The following is a 17,092-nucleotide window of genomic DNA, read 5'->3' as shown; positions in this document are numbered from 1 at the left end:
TGTAGTGTCCTTAGCTTTTTTCCTTTAATAGCCAGGGGCTCTGACATATAGTGATGTCACTATATGGTTTAACCATACATGAACTACTATGCAAAGAACAAACAAACCGTGGCCAACAGAGGAAAGGCAATCTTGTCGAGAGGTTTGTGACTTTAAAGACACAGTTTTATCCGGAAGATTCAGGATCTAAGGGATCTTTTTCTCTCTTCTGCTGACAAAACTCGGAATCAAGTGAGCACACTGGTGAGGGACAAGCAGCCGTCACCGCCCCAGCACAAGGCTCAGGGGAAAAGGACAGACTCGAAGGTCACTTGAAGAGCTATATAAGCCTATGAGGAGTAAGAGAAACTGGCAACAAGCACGGAGCTGAGTCTCGGGGGAGAAGCAACTGTCTGAGACAACAGCGTTCTCAGCTTGTTTCAATCTATACTTCTGGAGAACGGCCATGCACTTTGAATTTCTGCGTGGAGGAATATGAGTAGTCATAGGAATATGAATATTCCTAACATATTATTCCCTCGCTAACTGAGTTTGGAGATGGGTTCTTTCCCCCTAACAACAGAACTGAGTGCAGAGTGTGGCTATTGGGCTGTTAAGAACAGAAGTAGCAACAGGCTGTGTGGTCAGGATTAGGAAAGCAAAAATGGATCCTAGAGGTAAAATTACTGAAAAAAGAAAGGTCCTGGCAGAACAATCTCCTTGGTATATTTGCTAAGGAAAGAAAAGAGAGAAAAAAATGGAACAGTTCCAAAAAATTACAAATCAGACCTGAATTTATATTCTTGTAAACACTGAGGAAATCATCTTTACTTTAACCAAAGGTCAGCAGGCAGGCGCTCAGGGTCTGAATGTAAACAATTCTAATCCAGACTGCAAAGTGGTTTTAAAAAGAACAAAGAACAAAGAAAAGAGTAGACTTTTTTAGAGAAGAAAGAGGGAAGAACACTGGAGCGCAGGGCTGCTGAGTAAGGGCAACAGAGCTTACCTGTTGGCGGAACAGACTTTCAGGAGAAAAAAAATTGAGGTCATCTCACAGGTTTAGATGCAAATTGCCTCCGGTGAACGCAGAAGGTAAGACAAAATAAGGCAACTCTGAATTCAGCCCCCTCCCAACACGGGCTGAACAGGTCTGCATCTTTGGGTTAAGTTTCAAAAAAAGTCCCCACTCCACTTCAGAGTTTAAAAAAATAATAATTAGTTCAACTTCCCAGACAAGCAGAGGCAGGATTAATGATTAAGAGAAACAAAAAGGATTAAATATCTGGACTGGGAGAAAGTTCCGGTGTCACCAAAATGTCAACGGCATCTCTTTTCCTTTCAAAAAGGGCTTCTCCCGCTGGGTCAAACACTCAGGGCTAAACCATTCAGTTTATATTTTTCATTCAGATTCTTCCTTCAGATCCGTCAGGGGCCAGTGGTCTAAATGCCCGGAGAGAAAAATGGAGGGTTTCAGCTCACCTTTTCGAGTGCTGCCTGGGGCTCTCAAAGCAGCAACAACCCTGCAGCTCTCTCGCCTTGTGGGTTAACCCAGCAGCTCCTTGGGCCACCTGAGCAGGACCGGCCTCCACCGGTCATATAGGTGCCTTGAGGAAGGAGGAAGGCACTGGTCGGTGGAGACCAGGAAATGCGTGACATCACGGGAGCCTCAACAGATAAAACACTGCTGGGACCTTAGCTATTGAAACAGTCAGGTAGGTCCCGCCCACCTGTCATTTACCTGAATACCTGCGAGCAGGTAGGTGGCGTCTCTGCGTGGACAAATGAATCAGAGCAATTTGCCCTATGGAATTTACTTTCTTTCCTGAGCACAGCGGGTGTCCAGCTCCGTGGACAGATCTGAATTTATACGCCTGGTTGCTTCCTCAGTCCCCTCCTCCCACCCCCCCCAATAGTTGCCTACAAAAGAGTTAAAAAGAAAGTTTATTTACTTTTTTATTTTCAAAACTTTATTTTTAAAAATTGAAGTATAGCTGATTTACAATATTATATTAGTTTCAGGTGTACGACCTGAATATGGAATCAGGTGTAGTGATTCAATATTTTTATAGATTATATTCCATTTAAAGTTATTACAAAATAATGGCTATACTTCCCTGTGCTGTACAATATATCTTTTTTGCTTATTTATTTTTTACATAGTATTAGTTTGTACCTCTTAATCCCCTACCCCTATCTTGCCTCCCCACTTCCCTCTCCCCACCAGTAGCCACTAGTTTGTTCTCTATGAGTCTGTTTCTGTTTTGTTATGTATATACAGAAACAGACTGTTTTATCTTTTAGATTCCACATATAAGTGATAACATAGGATCTTTAAACACAAAACAGACAGTCATTTAATGAGCATAAAAGGGAAGTGTGTGAAGATTGACTGCTTGGAATATATCAGATTTATCCCCAAATTGCCTTTCTTAATGGCATCCATTTGGATCCCAAGTGCTTCTCTGTTCCAGTAAAATAAATGAGAGGTGACATTTCAAATTCATTTAAAAAAAATCTAAATATGATGACTGTTAGCAGTTTCAGAGTCAAGTTTTCAAACACTTGACTTTCAAACACTTTCACACTCTCCCCCTCCCAGCATTTCATCCCATATTCAGGTGTTTGTAAAACTTCCGTCACTCCTACCTCCCTGACCTGGCAGAGTCACATAGAGGTTACAGTTCACCGCTGGCCTGCAATTAGGAGCAATTTAAATGATTCAGATTCCAATGATGGTACAGTAATAAGGTGGCTTTGTCAGCTGGTTAGAGCCCGGAAGGAGCAGTTAGGATTATTTCTGTCCCAAGTGTGGTGTGTGTGACCCTGGGCAAGTCATTGTGTTGCTTCAGCTTTTCAAGTAGGAAAAGATCGGAAGACTACAACTCATCTGGTGTCACAGTGACCGCTCTGAGCTATCGCGACTGACTGTTAAACCCTTTCGTCTTTCAGATGAAAGGCATCTTTCAGAGGACTGTAAACAGCTTCCATCATTGTATTTAAATGTCGTGTATTTCTGTGGCCCCCGTCCAGTATCTCTGGACAATTTATCTACTCTCTGGAATGTACTACCTGGGGAAATCGTGGGTTCTCCCTCCCGGGAGGATGGCCTGCTTACCCAGAGATACACTCTATTTTTTTCCCTTGAAGAAAAAAAAAAAAGTTGAAATTCCGTCTTTTCCCCCCTACTCCAGCTCCCTTTTCTCTTGATACTGGAAACGCTTTGGTTCCATAGTTCTAACACTGTCCTTCTTCAGAGGTTTTTGGATTGGTTGGTTGGTGTTTTGGCTGGGGGGAGGGGTGGAGGAAGAAGGATAAGTGGGAGGGGGAGGGGAGGGAGGGAGGGAGGGAGGGGGAGGGGAGGGAGGGGGAGGGGAGGGAGGGGAGAGGAGGGGAGGGGAAGGGGAGGGAAGAGGGAGGGGAGGGGGAGGGAAGGGGGAGGGAAGGGGGAGGGAAGAGGGAGGGGAGGGGAGGGAAGGGGGAGGGAAGGGGAGGGAAGGGGGAGGGAAGGGGAGGGGGAAGGAGGGGAGGGGGAGGGAGGGGAGGGGAGGGGAGGGGGAGGGAGGGGAGGGGAGGGGAGGGGAGGGGGAGGGAGAGAGGAGGAAGGTGTTGATTCCATTCTCTTGGCCTCCACATTGACTGGGTGTCGCCAGTCATTTGATACCTTGTAAAACAACCAGGGAGGGAAGGAGGAGAAATTCTAGTCAAGGGCTGGGGTGCAGGGCGGGCTCTGGATACTTCACTTGCAAAAAAGAGCTGGCTTCTCGCCCCAGCCGTCCCAGAGTGCTCTAGACTACCTGCCCCACCTGGGAACTGGGTGCACTTTGTAGAGAACTGAAGCTTAAAAAACAAAACAAAACAAAAAAACCCATTCACGTTTTTATCCAGTAGAAACTGTGGTAGGTGTGGCTACTACTTTATTATTAACAACGACAACAAAATAAGACTAAGGGATCAAAACCTTCTACTTGCCGGTGTTTCCGGAATAAGTACCGGCCCGACAGCAGGACGGCCAGCCCAGCGAGTCATCAGAAGGCCTGCGTACAGTTGCCTTCCGTGTGTGTCAATCATCTTTGAAGGGCGCCAGGCCCCACCGGGTAGGGGGAGAAGATCACAGACTTAGGGAGGGTAGACGGGGAACACGGTTTCTGAGTGAAAGAATTTGCAGCAAGTGACAGCGCAGAAAGCGTTTTCTAAAGCCATCGAGGTGATGGGGCTTCGCTTGCTGTATTCAGAGACACAGCCTTCTGCTCCTGTGGTTTGATGAATAAAAATTGAGAACAGAAGTGGAACCATGAGTGGAGCTTACTCCCAGAAACGGATAAAAGGAAAGGAGGGCTTCCCTGGTGGCGCAGTGGATGAGAGTCCGCCTGCCGATGCAGGGGACGCGGGTTCGTGCCCCGGTCCGGGAAGATCCCACGTGCCGCGGCGCAGCTGGGCCCGTGAGCCATGGCCGCTGAGCCTGCGCGTCCGGAGCCTGTGCTCCGCAACGGGAGAGGCCACAACAGTGAGAGGCCCGCGTACCGCAAAAATAGAAAAAAATAAAAAAAAAATAAAAAAAAAAAGGAAAGGAAAAAGTAGATGTATCTCACATAATAAGCCCCTCGACTTGGTACTCCTGGATCTAGAATAATCTTTAAAGATTAAAAAAATCAATATGGGCTTCATTATTCCATTAGGGCTGTTGCATTATTTATGGAAATGCTATTTCTAAAGTACTGGTGAAAAGATATACACAATAATCATAAGAAACAAACACTGAATAAGTGCTTAGCTGGTGCTACTTAGTGTCGTAAGCACTTTGTACCACAATCCTATGTTAGGCACTATTACTATTTGCATAGACGCTGGAAAACCGAGGCATAGAGACGCTGAAAGCCAGCCCAGCCAGCAAATGGCAGGGCCAGAGCAGTTTAACCCACTGGGAAAAAAATGGGGAAGGGTTCTGATCTCATGCTTCCTGGACAACTTCCTGGACACTAATCAAAGTTCTTACCCATCCTCTATTCAGAAGGAAGTGTCTTGTAGAAGTAGCCCTGGGAAGTGTAGTTTCTGGGAAGGACTGTCTCCAATTGCAAATGAATTATTAATCTGGTTTATACACTGAGTATGTAAATATAGAACATATAGACATATGGATACGTTTATACATATATTTATGAGAAAACACACCAGGAAATCCATCGTCCCTGGGGGCATCCTCCGGGTGCATCATCTTTTTGGAGTCTGTCAAACCAACCCCAAGCAAGGAAGGCCAACTTGAGGGGCCCCTCCAGAATGATCGGTTGTAACTCTCTATGACATCATTTATGGTTATTTCTCTCTAAAACTTCAACAGTCAATCCCTTTAAAATCTGCAAATGTTATCAGAAGGGTCACAAGAGCATAGAACTACATACAACTGGATTATATGGACAACATAAAATTAAGTTCCAATACAACCACTACCAAGTTAGATGGTTTGGACCAGGCTTGGCAAATACTAGACACATGCCTCTCCATTTCCTCCTCCCATATCATTCTCACTGTCATTGCTAGAAGGCCGTGATGCCCTTGAGCTCAGAGGTGACCTTGGAATCTTCAAGACCCAAGTCCAAGCACCATAGCAATTTCTATCCTTGGTTTAAGAGTAAATGGGAGGGATAATCAGGAAAGGAAAAGATTGGTGTTGGCTGGTGTCATTAGGCAAGATTTCATGGAGAATGGAACATGAATCAAACCTTTTAGGATTTGGAGAGATAGCTGAGAAGGGCACACAAATCCAGACAGGACAGCAGGTAGAGGCAGGGATGATCCCAACTTGTGTGTGTTGGGGAGGAAGGTATGAGAAGGGGATGAGGGAAAGGACAAGACCATGAGAAGTGCACCTTGTCGGGGTAAAGAGGAGCCATCCTGTGCTTGGTTTGGATGGGTAAGGTGGGCCAGATGATAAAGAGCCTTAAGAGCTCACCCTTCACGTCTTCACGTTACTGCTGGAGACTTCTCTCATGATGATGAAACCGCGAAGGGAAGAAAGACAGACAGAAAGAGGGAGAAAGAAAGACAGGAAGGAAGGAAAAGAAAGGAAGGAGGGAGGGAGGGAAGGAAGGGAGGAAGAAAGAGAAAGAAATTCAGCATCTAGGGCATGGGTCATTTATTAAGAGCGACCGTATTTTTGGTGTTGAGCTAAACTTCTACGATATGCCATTTCGGCTACCATATGATCATCTCACTCTTTAGAAGCAAGCCTCCTTTGCCATCAACATATCCTGTAAACTTTGTTCTCTGGAGAGACAGGTGGAACACATTAGAAAGCTCTCTGAACTCAAGGCTGGGCCTGTCCTAGTTAGCCAGCCAGCTCACTTGGGCTTTTTCATTAGTCTGAATTCTTTTATGTATCTTGACAGGGAAATCTATGGGGGGAAAGGAGGTCTGTTTTCAAAGCTCTTTCCTTCTAGATCACTACAATGAAGGTTGGCATTCTCAAGGTTTCTTCCCGGCAATGAACTATTGCTAAGACCGTACCTCAAGATTCGTCAGAACTACTTCAGCCCCTCTTTGCTTCCTTTTTCTCCCCCCACAGCATATTTGTAGAGTTGTCTAAGACGACTGAATGCCACAACAAAAGTGCACATATTCCATCTGATTTTAATAAAAGGCATCTCTTTAGCTGAAAGTATCTAGCATTATGAGATGGAATTGCTGTACATACTGCATCATGTTGGCCTCAGTTTCTTTTCTGAGCTAGCTTAGCTCCAAATCTTTTAATGGCTAATTACAAGTACTTAGCAAGGTACAAGTAAGCAGAACCCAGAGGGCAGTTACGGAAAATAATAGTGATAATCACAGATATCAGCTGATGGGATAGATGCCCTCTGGTTCTGTGTATGTGGAAGAGACTGCATTTCTCTCACAGACTCACAGCCCATGTGTTATCTGGCCTGCAGACGAGCTTCTAGGCTACTCGATGAACGTACAGTTTGGGAGCCCTCTCTGGGTTGTCTGCTTTTGGCGAGAGAGGGAGTGCATTGGTCACTGGAGGTGGCACACATTTTGTGATGGTTTCCTACACAGACCTGCGGCCAGCATGGCACATTCTTCTTTAGTAGAAAAAAGACATCGTTATTGCTCTCTCTGTAAATGTCACAAGGCCTGTCTTCTGCAAATGTGGATATCTACGCTTTCATGACTCCATCCTTGCGTAAACCAGGTGGGTTAGTCAATTTGGGGGCTGATGGCTGTTGCTATTTTGAAGGTTTTCGTATCTTTCTTTCTTGGTTCCATCATCTATAGCTACTATAACTGACCCAATACCACGTGTCAAAGGTGTAAAATGTGTCTCCTCCTTTTGAACTGTGGCCTCATCCTGGGAGCTTCCATGTCCTTGTAGACACCCCCTCTACATCCTTGACCTTGTCAACTCTAAGGACAGTTATCACTACTCCTCTTAAGCTGCCCATTTTCGGGGCCACCCCTTGGATCTTCTTATCATGCAAAAATCTTCAATTTCAAGAAAAAACTCTGAGGATGCTGCTCCCCCCTGTATTCTTTTAGCCATTCAGATTTTCCACTCCCCTACCCAAATCCTACCTTCCTCTTTGAATTGATTGTGACCCCTGGTTCTTGACTCCTAGAGGCTGCCCAAGAATACTGTTCCCTACTGTTTTCACTTCAAGCCTGTCTGGTCCAGATCCCACTTCCTTGTCTGCATCCTCAACTTCCTAATGGCCTGGCAGAACCAGGGTGCCAGGCTTCCCTCTTCCTATAAGCACGGTGGTTGGTGCCACTATATCTGTACGCTCTGCAACGCCAGCCATGCTAGTCAAGCCTCCTCGGCAATCCTGGCCTGTGACCCTTCTCTGCAGCCATCCCACCTTCAGTTCATTTGCCTTGCCTGGTACACTAGGCTTTTCATGACCTGGTCCCTGCCTGCCAATCATACCTCATCAACACCTCCACATCCTTTCCACCCACAGAATACCACCCACGCCCCAGCCCCCATGCCCTGGTAACACTGTGTCAGATGGACTGCCCCCCCATACCCTCATTTCCGCAGGAGAGTGGTTTCCAAAGCAAACTCCGACCGTGCTTCGCCCTTCACTCATTCTGCCCCTGCAAGTCCATCGCTGGAAAAATGGAAAAAAAACCACAGGCAAGCTTGGCTTCTCTCCTCCCCTTTCTGTCTTGGGAATGAGCCCGAGTTTTCCTCTGCAGCTCCACCTGCTGAGTCTTCCCCAGGCAGGCTTCTGTTTGAGAAGCTGCCGTGCCCAGATCTGCTCAGGCTGGGTGCGTTCAAGCTCTGTTTTCCCTTGTTCCAGGCCTCGTTCTCCAATTTAGCTATTACCATTTGAAAGGCCATATTTTGGCCTCCATAATTACTCCTTTGAGTTTTTCTCCAATTATTCCAAACTCAGGAGAGTCACTGTTCGTTGGGGTCCCCTTGGATATCCCAAAAAACCTGAGTGTGGTTCCCATAACAGCCAGGGTCTCTCACTGCTAGGCTCTTACCCATGCAGCACCATCTTAACAGTTCTTGTTCATTTACCATCGCCCAGATTGATGTTAGGCACTTTTATATATTCTCCTACAGAATCCTGGCAGAAACCCCATGAGCTAGCTCTGCTTAGCAGAGGAAGAAGCTGAGTCTCTGAGTGGTAAAGTAACTTGTCCAACATGCCCAGCAGGTTACAGGCAAACCTGACACTCAGGTATTTCCCTTCCTTCAGCTTGGGTAACTCCTTCTCCCTCTTCGTGTCTCAGCACAGATGCCACCTCCTTTGTAGAATCTCCCCTGGCTTTCCGACATCCGCACCTGTGCTGTGCTCTCCTTACGCCCTACTCCAGCAGTTATTGTGCTGATTGTAATTTATTACAGACAGTCCTCTCTCTAGGCAGTCAGCTAGTGAACACGACTTTTCATAGACCTTCAGGACGTAGCCCAGTGCCTGGAAGGAACACAGCCCAGTGCCTTCAATAAATATTAGTTAAAAGAACTAAAGATGACTATAAAACAAGGGAAGGGATGAGGGAAGGGAGGGAATTCCCATTGTTAGGTTAAATTTGGAAGTATCCCTCCTTCCTTTTCCCAGGAGTCTGGGCTTGTAGACTTTGGGAAGGGAACTAACTTTATTACATTTAATTTTCACAGTAATACTACATTCTAGACATTCATTCTTCATTCATTCACTTATTCAAAGAAAATTGTTAAACACTCTCAAGGATGAGAAGAATCTCTGTTTTCAGGAACTCATAATCAATGGAGAAGCAGAGTTAAAGACAAAGGATTAAAGCACAGGTGGAAATTACCGGGTGCTTGTGCAGTTGCAGGAAAGAGGAAGGTCAGCTTGTTTCTTCTCATGTAAAGGCTTTAAGTTGTTAAAGAGTTCTGCCCAAGTTCACCCAGCTAGTAAATGACGGCGCTGACACTGGGGTGCAGATCTGCTTACTTCAGAGCCTCTTTCCCGGGCTCCACATAGCCTCGCCTTGGCCCTTAGGCAAGAAGGGGGCTCATGGGAACAGGGACTTGCCCTGCTTCTAGATTCTCTGTGTGTCACTCCAGAGAACCTGAGGCTTCTTATGCCTTAACGATTTTCACGAATGTAGAGGCGGGTTCTCTGAGTGGGTAGAAAAACGAACAACTTCTCAAATGTGGTCTCAGAGTTTCATGCCCACAGTCAGGATTGGCTGACACCTTGAGAAGAACTTGAAAAAGACCTGTGCTCTCAGGTGACAGTAACATCTGTAGATATTTAGACGAATTGAAATTCCTTTAAAGAGGAGTTGACGACTTCGGTAAACCTTAGTTAAAATCCTCACCTCAGGGCTTCCCTGGTGGCGCAGTGGTTGAGAGTCCGCCTGCTGATGCAGGGGACACGGGTTCGTGCCCCGGTCTGGGAAAATCCCACATGCCGCGGAGCGGCTGGGCCCGTGAGCCATGGCTGCTGAGCCTGCGCGTCCGGAGCCTGTGCTCCGCAACAGGAGAGGCCACAACAGTGAGAGGCCCGCGTACTGCAAAAAAAAAAAAAAAAAATCCCCACCTCAAACTTCATAAGCTTTTTCAGTGTTGTATAATTTAAATCCCACTTAATTCTATTTCTTGTACACTCAGTCCTCAGTGAAGAAGACCGTATGACCATTCTCTTCACCAACCTCCATATACTTGCTGCCTTTTATGTTGTCTAATAGAGTGCTCTGTCTAGGCCTAAGAGTCCAACTTCTTCAAACTTTTTCCTGAGAAAGTTGAAAGTTCAAAATAACTAGTAACATACGGTGACTCACAGATACACACACAAAACGGCCCAGTAAGGGATGGAGTGGAAAAGGCAAAAGCAAGAGGGGAATCACGTTGCTGGTTCCTTCGGGTGTGATAAGTACAGAAGCAGCTAACTTTCTAGGTAGGGAAGTGTTTTCCTTCCCACTGAACTTTTGCTTCCATCCAAGAGAGGCCATGTTCTCAAAAACGGGGATCATTGCCAAGAATCCTGTCCTTCAGTTCTCCTAAGTCAAAGAATAGAAGAAAGGATATCAGGAAAACCACTCACCATTAATGTGGAGACAGCTCTTGGTCTGATTCTGACTACCAGAGTCTCAGCAAAGGGAAGTTCGTTTGTCTGTTCTCAGATCATGAGCAGGTGAAGATGTTCCTTCTCAGCTTGGACAATGAACCTGGATGGTTGCCTCTCTTTTCAGCCCTTCTTAGAGCTGAATTTCCCTGGACACCTGCCACTACTCCATGATGAGGTGCCCGGAGTAAACAAGGGCGCTTCCCGTTGGTCGTGAAGCCACAGCAAGGCGGCGCAGTGAACATGGATTCCGGTGATGTGGACGAAGGCATCTCCACGGCCAGTTCTGGTAACTCTGGCTCCAGGAGCTGCCAGCTCCTCCCAAGTTCAGCGTGGAAGCTGCCCTTGCAGTCGAAGTTTAGATTATCACCGAGTGATGAATACTTTCCCCTCCTACTCGCCCTCGCCAATTATGAGAATGTGGGGTTGTTGCCATCATAAACCTTTCCTGGAGTCCCCCGTTACTGGGTGGCTCAACTGATCCTGCATTGGAAATGTTGACCTCAACTGCAACCAAGGTGCCAAAGTGCAGACAGCAGAAGCTCGTTCTCCCTGGGGTATGAGACTGTCTGAAAGATGCCTGCATCTTATTTTCAAATCCCTTCAGCTCAGTTCAAGGAACATTTGCAGAGAGTTAAGAGCTAGAAGCAGTGTTATAAACCGGCCCGGAGAATAGAGGCCCCAGATCTCCAAGTTCTCTGTTTGTACTGCCTTCATTGAGGCTTTGTCAATATCAGTACTGGCCATCAGCCTAGGGCGGCTAGGCTGGTCTTTTCAGCTCACCGTGTCCCCCTGAAGTGGCATGGTCCACGTGGCAAGGGAGAGGCTGGCCTTCAGTCGTTTCTCCCACTTTCTCTGAGTCGCCCCAGGAGGTGGACAGAAGTACGGCTTTGACAAGTCCTGCCACGGGTGTATTCCCACCTCTGCATTGGGTGACTCTCACTGAAGTGTCTCCCCAGGGTGGCCAGTCCTTTTGCATTATTTGGCTGCACCTGGATCAATACTGTTCATGTTCCATCCACCCACCTATAAACTCGCAGCTGTGACTATGGAGTGTGTGGGGCAGCAAGCCAGGTGTACCTCAGGATGCTTTTCTTTTCTTTTTTTTTTAAATATTTATTTCTTTTTTTTATTTGGTTGCACCAGGTCTTAGTTGTGGCAGGCAGTCTCCTTAGTTGTGGCTCACAGGCTCCTTAGTTGTGGCAATGCGAACTCTCAGTTGCAGCATGCATGTGGGATCTAGTTCCCTGGCCAGGGATCGAACCCGGGCCCCCTGCATTGGAAGCGCAGGGTCTTATCCACTGTGACACCAGGGAAGTCCCTGCTTTTCTTCAATGTCATATAGCTGTGCAGTTTTGGCAGAGGGGACAGCAGACGTGCGGGGCATGTCCCCTCCTCATCTCTGCCTCAAGGGGATGCTGCACACACCAACTCCTTTGAACTTGAAGGTGGAAGAAGACCTGTGAGTCTTCTGATCTACCCTCTACCCATCTGAAGGTAGCATCGTCTCCAGAATAAAGGAACCAGGAAGCACATGCCAGAGGTCACCAGCAGGTCAGTCCCAAGCGCTAGTCATCTCAAAGCCAAACGTTCTAAACTGATTGCCATTATTTCTCCCTGCCCCCATCCCCTCTCCTACAAATCTCCTTGTTCTATAGAAACTGTATACTACCTACCCTCTTCATCCGTGCTTAAATGGAAAGAGGAACATAGAAAGAGTAATCAGGGTCTGTCAATGCACATGCCCAAAGTAATGGAAATGAAGTAACCCTCTGTAATGATCCAAGGATGGATTGACCCAAATGTAACAAGAGAGCTCTGCTGTCTATGATCCTGACACCACCATTAGGAGTTAGTCTGGGTCCTGTGAGAAGCAGATGCCAGGATGAGGTCAAGCACGCAAGGACTTAATTAGGGAAGATGCCTGTGTGAGCGACAACAGGACAGGAGCTGAGAAAGGTTGGGAAAGCACATGGAAAAGCTTAATCATGAGTTTGTTGAATGAATGGGTGGATGGATGGATGGATGGATGAATGGATGAATGAATGGGCAAAGTATAGTTTGGAAAGGGGAGGAGAAAGGAAGCATCTGGGTACAAAACGATGTGAATTAGCAGAGTTGCTATTAAGTTATAGGCAGGGTAGATATTCAGCTGGGGCTGTACTGGGTGTTTTACTCCTGACATCTCCTCTGATTGTTCAGGTCTATTCAGACTGGTTGAGGCCTGTGCTGTACTGATTGCTAAATATTTTGAAAATCATCCCTAGTTACATGGACTATCATATCGCCTAGAATACCTGGTGATGTTTCACAAACGGAAAGTTACTTATTTCTGATGGCCGTCCCACTGCAACGTGGGGCCACGACACATGCTGAGAATTCTCGCAGATGGTGGTGGCGTCATCATCAGGGCAGCCGCCCAAATCCATTTGCTGTTCTGTGACTCTGATGGAGGGCAATTTAGCAAATTGAGGCTATGTCCATTCCAAGTTTCTGAGGAGCTGCTGATGTTTGCTCTACTCTCCCTAGGAAAGAATTTATATTACTTCCCCCCCCCCCCGCCCCAGTAAAAATATACCAGCAACCAGCGCTGGTGGACTTCTTTGTTCTCTTATAAGCACAGGACGGCCTCCTCAGACTGGAGAGTATTTGAAGAAAAAATAAACTGAGACCAAGTGAAATGTGACCTGTTATTAAAGTTTTTATACTCGCAACATGCTGAAGTAATGGGAATACCTGGGGGGCAAACTGATGAAATGTCTAGACTTAAAAGCCAGGTGGACAAGAAGAAGAACTGGCAGATCCCATGAGGATGTGGGAGCTGGAGACAGGGAGGAACAAGAGAAGGGAACTCAGGAACCCCCGGAGATTGTACCAAGGACCCTGAACTCTCATGGGTGGTGGTATTGGGGTTTAGGCCAAGTTTAACTAGCGCTCCAAAGAGTATATAAGGGGATACACCTGGTATCTGGGGTGTACTTAGGTTAGCTGGACTTGTTTCTTTTTCTTTTTCTTTTTTTTTTTTGCGGTACGCGGGCCTCTCACTGCTGTGGCCTCTCCCGTTGCGGAGCACAGGCTCCGGACGCGCAGGCTCAGCGGCCATGGCTCACGGGCCCAGCCGCTCCGCGGCATGTGGGATCTTCCCGGACCGGGGCACGAACCCACGTCTCCTGCATCGGCAGGCGGACTCTCATCCACTGCGCCACCAGGGAAGCCCTGGATTTGTTGTTTCTTGTAACCAGAAATGAATTATGAATATCAGTCCAAAGTCAGAGACAGACTAATTTGGCTTTCATATAATTCTCCAGGACTGAAAATCTGTGCCCATGTCTGGGATGGGGCTGAACCACTTGGGTGGGAATAGCAGGTCACAGGTCACCAAGAAAAGAGCAATGCAGGAGCAGGAAACTGGAAAAGATGACGCTTTGGAGGTATAGAATTCTGAGGGAAGTGACATGCTTTCTTACATGCATTTAAACTCCCCTTCCAGAGTAATAGAGTGGTTTCATTTTCTGACACAGGGCACAAGCTCTCTTTCTCTCAGAGTTCTAGTCATTGCTTCTCTCCTGCGTGGTAATGCCTTCACCCACCCACCGAAACACACACTGTCAGTAGCCCTGAGTCTGCACTGTCCCTCTGCTCACCTGGGAAATGGCCCCTTTTCATAAGCTGTTTTCAATGACTGGATTTGTCTACAGCACCTGTTTGCCACCCAGATTGGTACAGTGGCCCAATGTCACACACAGCCCTCTTCTTTCCTCTGTACCAGAGGTCTGCAGGAAAGAATAGCTAAAAATCCCTGCCTTTTTGTGGCAGGTGGAGACAGAAATGAGTTTAGGGCTGGGCAGTGGAAAACTCAAGGAATTTAGACTGCAGATATCCCACCTCAGATATTGATCAAATCCTCCCTCCTTTAATTCAGACTCAAATGTCACCATCTCAGTGGGGTCTATCATGACCACTCTGTTTATAATGACAAACTCCTCCCCCTTGTACTCCCAATCTTACGTACCCTGCTTTACCTTTTTCCGCATCATTATCACTTCTAACACGTTATGTTAATTGCTTATTTATTATGTGTATTGTTTATCGTCTGTCTCCTCCCATAAAATTTCTTGAGATCAGGGATCTTTGTTTTTTACACCAATGCCCAGATATAGTCTAAGACATAGTAGGCGCTCAATAAATATTTGTGGACTAAGTAAATTTCGGAGGCTTTCAAACACAAAGTTTAACTAAATGCTGTTAATGTGACGAAACGAGGGCAAGAAAAGAGGCGAATGAAACGATAAAAAGACCTGAAGTAGCGTATTCACATCAGCAAAGGTGAAATTTAAGTTTAAAATCACTAAACAGGACCAAAAAAAGATATTCCATTATGATAAAAGATACTTTTTATAAAGAAGGTATAACAGTCATAATCCCATTTGCATCAAACACCAAAGTACGCATCAAACGTTAAACATCTAACTATAAACCAAACACTTTTAGAAATATAACAACAACTTGATTTTTAAAAAACAGTTCTGGTGGATAACTTTAGGATGCCATTAGAATGACCTTGGAATTGTGAACAGAAAATCAGACAAGACAGAAGAGATGCGCAAAAATAACGCAAGGTAATGTGACGATCTATAAGAGTTGTTGAAAGGATCTATAAATACTTGAGAATAGAATCAAGTAACAAAAAGATGAACAGGCTGTAAACAAGTGCTAAAACAACCTCTCTCTCTTCACATACTCATCAGAGAATTAAGGGAGAATCCAAGGAACCTGGATCACAAGATCACTGCAAGACTTGGAGTCTCCATTAGCCTAGTGAAGTGGAAGCTGCCGGGTCAGTTATGGTCTATGACCAGAACTTGTATAGCATAACTTCTCCCATATTCTAATGGTAGAAAGAGTCACAAGGCCACCCAGATTCAAAGGGATGAAAAAATACTTTCTATATCATGATGGGAAGTGTCAGGGTCACACTGAAGAGCATATGGGATGGGAATTGTGGTGTGGTACCCATTTTGGAAAATACAATCTACGACAACAGATAATTGGAATATTTAAAAAGAAATTTTAATATATTTTCTTTACAATTTACCATGCAGTTGAACATGTTAAAAAATTTAATAAGTTAAGTTATAAAAGTACCCTAAGGGGCTTCCCTGGTGGCACAGTGGTTGAGAGTCCGCCTGCCGAGGCAGGGGACACGGGTTCGTGCCCCGGTCCGGGAAGATCCCACATGCCGTGGAGCGGCTGGGCCCGTGAGCCATGGCCGCTGAGCCTGCGCGTCCAGAGCCTGTGCTCCGAAACGGGAGAGGCCACACCAGTGAGAGGCCCGCGTACCGCAAAAAAATAAAAAAAAAAAAAGTATGCTAAGAAGGGATTATATGTGTGTGTGTGTGTGTGTATATATATATATATTTTTTTTGCTAGATTTATAAATTAAATAATAATGTTTGTAAATTACACTTAAAATCTAAGTAGGTGGATTCTTCTTAGAATATAAAAAACTGGAAAGAACATCACTCACACCCTAAGAAAAAGTAGAATAATCTACAAAATCATAACTCTTCTGGGGTCCATTAGTGATCTGAAGTTGTAGGGCAACCAGCTAGCCTGAAATCTAAGAGAAGATAGGCACTTCCAAGGAAAAAAATATGAGTACTATCTAATCTGAAGCAGCGCATGGGAAGAAGGCAGATCTGCCGTGAAAGCAAGTAAGAAAAATTCAGCTAAAATCTGTAGTAAATTTCTAAAGTCAAGTTTGGGCTATCATGAGAGTATAGACATATATATGAGTCACATATGAGAGTATAGTACAAATATATGAGTCACAGGTAAATAGAGGAGTCATACCTAATCAGAGGCTCTTCTCCACAGACCTCCTGAGAAAGACTGATGCAGGGTAGAAGGTGGGAGAAATGCTTCCTCATGGATCAGGCCTGTGGAAGGAAGATAAGGAAGATCAGACTTCTCATCAGAAAGGAATAAAGCCTAAGGCAATGGGGGAACATCTTTAAAATGCTGCAAGGGAAAAACTGTCAACCCCGAATTCTACACCCGGTGAAAAAGCCTTGCAAATATGAAGTGAAATTCAGACTTTTTCAGATAAACAAAGACCTAGATCACTTATTACTAACAGACATGAACTACAAGAAATCTTAAAGGGATTTCTTTAGGGAGAAGGAACGTGATGTGAGACAGAAACTTGGATTAACACAAAAAATGAATGGCACTGGAAATTGTAAGAATGAATGGACTGTGGAAGTCAGTACATCATTTTGGGAGCACATCTGTAATCCAATGTGATTATAACAGGCTATTTAATTTGCCTGAACTGCTCTGAAGGAAATTCAGCATTCTAAATTATAATGAGAATGGTTATTTATGTACTATTTTGGGGAAAAGGCAACTTAGTTAAGGAAGAATGAGATTGGGACTAAGTTTATTAAAGGGCAAAGAAATTTTAATTTGTGTGGTCAAATGTTAAAAAAAAAAAAAGTAATGGAGATAAGAAAAATTCAAGGAAGTAAAATGAGCATTGAAAATCTAAAGAAAAAAGGATTACATTTAAAAAT

At 45.3% G+C, this 17,092-nt stretch overlaps 1 protein-coding gene across 1 annotated transcript in view; it reads right to left on the bottom strand.

The window, feature by feature from the left end:
• LNX1 (ligand of numb-protein X 1) overlaps window positions 1–16,408 on the bottom strand; it is a 152,646-nt gene extending 136,238 nt beyond the window's left edge. The window contains exon 1 of the mRNA XM_060012521.1: window positions 16,371–16,408. The gene's annotated coding sequence lies outside the window, so the exon portion shown is untranslated. The remainder of the gene's footprint in view (window positions 1–16,370) is intronic.
• Window positions 16,409–17,092: the final 684 nt, after the last annotated feature.

The sequence above is a fragment of the Delphinus delphis genome, chromosome 5, assembly GCF_949987515.2.
Source record: "Delphinus delphis chromosome 5, mDelDel1.2, whole genome shotgun sequence".
Classification (NCBI taxonomy): Eukaryota; Metazoa; Chordata; class Mammalia; order Artiodactyla; family Delphinidae; genus Delphinus; species Delphinus delphis.
The sequence above is the reverse complement of the archived record's forward strand: the minus strand, read 5'-3'. Positions and strand labels throughout refer to the sequence as shown.